This window comes from Eumetopias jubatus, unplaced genomic scaffold (genome assembly GCF_037043125.1).
Source record: "Eumetopias jubatus isolate StellerSeaLion01/CBP00866 unplaced genomic scaffold, mEumJub1_p1.0 scaffold_13, whole genome shotgun sequence".
Classification (NCBI taxonomy): Eukaryota; Metazoa; Chordata; class Mammalia; order Carnivora; family Otariidae; genus Eumetopias; species Eumetopias jubatus.
In genome coordinates, this window is record NW_028274819.1 from 43,621,582 (window position 1) to 43,626,618 (window position 5,037).

A 5,037-nucleotide genomic window follows, 5' to 3' on the forward strand; every position below is an offset into this window, starting at 1 on the left:
GACGGTCAGTTGGTATTCTTGGGTCCTGTCTGTCTCTAGCTTTGTTGGGGGGGGGCTGGAGTCCCCACTTACTTTTTTCCTGTCCTCCTGCGGGAGGAGAACTGGGAGTTTCAGCGAGTCAGGGATCTTCTCAGTCCCCCTGACTATCCTCTCAACCTTCTTGAATAAAATAAAGAGAAAAAAATGAATCAAAACCATTTTCCACTGAGCTCATGCCTGATTATCAAGTGAAACCAAGTTTAGATCTTTCTGTGTGCCGATCGCTCTGAAACAGGCAATCCTTGAAACTTCTCTGGGCTTCTCATGGGATCCCATGCACAAACAGCATGATCACGATCTGCCTTCATCATACCTGCAGCGACTGTCAATTTTAAATGCATACCCTAAAACGCAATTATGCAGCACCTGGACCCCTCCAACTGGAGGGTTTTAGGACCCCTCCACCTGATCTTTTCACTCCCAAGCTCCCCTGGAAAGTCTGAGGTCCTGATTTGTTGCCTTCAGCACACAGAGTGCCTAGAAAGAAGCTTCTCACTGTTGCCGGGCTCTCCGAGTCTGAGCGCGCAGTGCACAATCCTCAGCCTCTACACACTCTCCGCATGCGACTGCAAGTGCAGCCTTTGCTGGTGTGTTGGCAGCCCCCAGCTGCAAATCCCCCCGCCCACAGGGCGGGCTGTGAACGCGGTTGGCGAGGCTGCATCACGGGGCTGTGGGGGCAGGCAGAGACCCCAGCCAGGCAGAGACTAGCCCCGAGTGTGCCGTCAGTGACACGAACCATGGGGCACCCCTCTCCTCGGTCCCCAAAAGCTTCAGCACTTTAGGACACACCTGCCTTGTGCCGCATCTCTTCCCCTTGCCGTTTGGTGGCCTCTGCTTGGGGATATCTTGCTTCCAAGATGTCCTTATTCAGCGTTCCTCCTTTTTAACCCTTGGCGCAGCACTGCCACGAGGGAATAAAAGCTCCCAGCTGGAGAACTCTGTAGAGCGTCCGTATACTGGCAAGGCTGGAGGGGAATCAGCAATGGAAGACTTGGTTCGTAGGATGCAAATGCACTTAGGCACAGAGCAAAGGAAAGTGAGCTGAGCAAGGGACAGGGCTCAGGATGGTGGATCCCAGGCTCAGTGCATCCTAGAGACTACACACAGACCCAGTCTGGGACTTTGGGGCTCAGCAGTTTAGGCCCTGAGTTTGGCTATAGGCTTTCCACCTGGAGGCGCAGGGCCAAACTGGTGAAGGTGACACAGCAGAGACTGAGTGGCATGGAGGTTGGGCTCTGCCACTTGGGGTTCCTGTAGGTGACTGCTCTCAGGTGCCACATCCTTTCACAGAAATGATTTCCACTCCAAGACTCGAGGTTTCAAACTTAAGAACCCTGTGAAATCATTTGTAAATATATGTGTCCTTGGACTGCACTTTTCTGTTGAGAGAATGAACCGTACCTTTCACCAGTGCAGTGGTGACTGCAGAATGGGTAAGAAATGACTGCTCTAGTAGCCAATTTCGTGGCCACCTCACTTTGTAGGCTCAGGACTTTCCCTCTGGCTGCCATGTGCGCCTTAAGCCTTCAGAGCCAACATTCATTTCTCACTCTGAGATCTTTGGTGGCTACAAACCCCAGGCTGGTGATGTGTGACAGGAATCAGGGTGTGTACCCAGAGGGTGCTAGGGTGACTTCCAGCAATTTCAAGCTTTATTTTAAAGGCCAGTATCTCTACACTTAGATCAGTGGAACAGAGTAGAGAGCCCAGAGAGAAACCCATGAGTATATGGTTGATTAATCTATGACAAAGGAGGCAAGAATACTCAGTAGGAAAAAGATTGTCTCTTCAACAAATGGTGTTGGGTTAAAATGTGAGATCTGAAATCATAAAAATCCTAGAAGACAGCACGGGCAGTAATTTCTCTGACATTGGCCATAGAAACATTTTCTAGATACGAGTACTCAGGCAAGGGAAATAAAAGCAAAAATAAACTATTAGGACTATATCAAAAGAAAAATCTTCTGCACAATGAAGGAAACAATCCACAAAACTAAAAGACAACCTATTTAATGGGAAAAGAGAATTGCAAATGATATATCCAATAAAGGGTTGGTATTGAAAATATATAAAGAACATGTACAACTCAATACCGAAAAGCAAAGGATCCAATTTAAAAATGGGCAGAAGACATGAAAAGACATTTCTCCAAAGAAGACATACACATGGCCAACAGAAACGTGAAAAATGTGAAACCCAACATCATTAATCACCAGAGAAATATGAGTCAAAACCACATCGAGATATCACCTCACACCTGTCAGAATGGCTCAAATCAGAAACAACAAACAAATGTTCGCAAGATTTTGGAGAAAAAGGAACCCTCATGCACTATTGGTGGGAATGCAAATTGGTACACCCACTGTGGAAATCAGTATGGAGGTTCCTCAAAGTATTAGAAATACAATTGCCATATGATCCAGTAATTCCACTACTCGGTATTTACCCAAAGGATACGAAGACACTATTTTGAAAAGACAAATGCACCCCTGTTTATTGCAGCACTATTTATTGTAGCCAAATTTGGAGGCAACCCAAGTGTCCACTGATAGATGAATGGATAAAGATGTGGTATATATGTAATGGAATATGACTCAGCCATAAAAAAGAATGAAATCTTCCCATTTACAACATGGATGGATCTAGAGGGCATAATGCTAAGTGAAAGGAGTCAGCCAAAGAAAAGTAAAGACCATAGGATTTCACTCATATGTGTAAACATCAAAGCAAACAAAGAAAAAAAGAGAGAAACAAAAAAAAATGGACTCTAAAATGAGGAGAACAAACTGGTGATTGCCAGAGGGGAGGTGGGTAGGGGGATGGGTGAGTAGGTTCTTGTGATGAGTAATGAATGGAATTGTTGAATCACCATATATGCCCATGAAACTAATATGTATTATGTAAATTATGTTAATTATGCTGGAATTTTAAAAATAATAAATTTTTTTAAATAAAATTAAATAGGGGCCCCTGGTGGCTCAGTTAAGTGTCTGACTCTTTTTTTTTTTTTTGAGATTAAAATATTTTATTTCCCTAAAAAGAAACAACCTTAGATTGGAACAACAAATCCCCTCTTCCATTTCCCACCTGTTTAGTTTGACTTCCTCCCATTTAAAAGGAGCTTGGGTCACAGAAGAACATTCTAAGGCACCATTTAAATATACGCTTCTTGGGGCGCCTGGGTGGCTCAGTCCAAAGGCATCTGCCTTCGGCTCAGGTCATGGTCCCAAGGTCCTGGGATCAAGTCCCACATAGGGCTCCCCGCTCAGCGGGAAGGCTGCTTCTCCCTCCTCCACTCCCCCTGCCTATGTTCCCTCCCTCGCTCTGTCTCTCTCTATGAGAAATGTTAAATTTCTGGACGATCCTTTTTCCATTGGCTAACCAGATCTGTACATTAGTGATGGGTTCCAGATTGTTTAGTCGAACAACAGACAAATTATTTTTATTCTCAACTTCAGTACTCTTTGCCTTAGGAACAATTTTTCGTGTGGCACTTCCTAGTCTGTGACCCTGTCCTGAGAAGGGCTGGAACACAGGCTTCGTTGACATACATACTTCATTTTTTTTGTCTTCAACTTTAACATCCACCTCCTCTTTATCAAAAATTCCCTGTAATTCCAAAGGTAATTCCCCTTTTTTGATGGAGTTCAGAAACTGCTGACTTGCACCATCAGAATAACTTCTGAAATCATCATTGACTGTGAATCCATTTTTCCATAATTTTATACTTACATCGACCTGTTTCTTCTGTTCAGTGGGAGACATGCATTTGGCACCAACCTTCTCAGCTTCCTCAAAAAGGCTGTCAACAAAATATTCACAATTTCTTTGTTGATCATCACTAAGAGGTTGGTTGTCAGATCCTGTTTCACAAACCCATTCTTCTTTTATACTTTCGAGATTATCTACCTCTTTCATTCTTTTGTCTTACTCCGGGCGCAGCTGTGCTGCCGCCTCCCGGCTTGGTCCTCAGTTTGCACCGCCGCTGTCGGGCTGGAGCTCCTCAGACGAGGAGCACCGCCGCCCCCAGACCCGCTGAGGCTCGCGGGCCCCGCCGCTGGGACCCGGCCTGCCTCCCCGGGCCTCCGCCGCCGGGCGCCGAGCGCGCTAAGTGTCTTGACTCTCCTGACTTTGGCTCAGGTCATGATCTCAGGGTCATGAGATTGAGCCCCACATTGGGCTCCTCACCAAGTGTGGAGCCTGCTTAAGATACTCTCCTCCCCCTGCTCCTCCCTGCTCACACTCTCTCTCTAAAAAGTAATAAAATAAAATAAAAGTCATTTGACTATTTTTCCCTTGATTTTATGAACTTATTTCATAACATTATACCTAGAAATCAGGGTAAGTTGGAAACAATCTTGTTTGGAAACACAATTTCATGGCAAGCTGATAAACTCTACCTGTAACATGTATTTACATTCTTGTAAGTTAGATTCCTGCACTTTTTCATTTAAAGTTTTTTAAAAAGATGATTTATCAGGGTATGCCAGAGTCTTGCATCTGGTTGAAAATTCTTATGTGAGTTTTTATGCATTTAGAAGGATTACACCTAATGGGTAACTCTTTCAATTCTACACAATTGGAGTATGAATGAGACTCAGCAACACCACCAAAACCACAACAATAACAACTGCAGCAGAGTAGCAACAACACCACAAATTCATTCTCTTCAGCCTGGGGGGATTCTGAGCTGTCAAACTACCTGGAGAATCTCAACTGAAAATTTATTGCACTGCATTCCACATGTAGCGAACATGGAAGTTGACACTCTGTCCTAACAATGAAAAGCTGAAAGGACTGGGGAAAAAGAACAACTCTTCTAGGATCTTTTTTTTTTTTTTAGATTTTATTTATTTATTTGACAGAGAGAGACACAGCGAGAGAGGGAGCACAAGCAGGGGGAGTGGGAGAGGGAGAAGCAGGCTTCCCATGGAGCAGGGAGCCCGATGTGGGGCTCGATCCCAGGACCCTGGGATCATGACCTGAGCCGAAGGCAGA

The 5,037-nt window shown here is 44.9% G+C and overlaps 1 pseudogene; it reads right to left on the bottom strand.

The window, feature by feature from the left end:
- Positions 1-906: 906 nt before the first annotated feature.
- On the bottom strand, positions 907-3,965 carry LOC114219427 (UBX domain-containing protein 2A pseudogene; annotated as a pseudogene).
- Between the last annotated feature and the right edge of the window lie 1,072 nt (positions 3,966-5,037).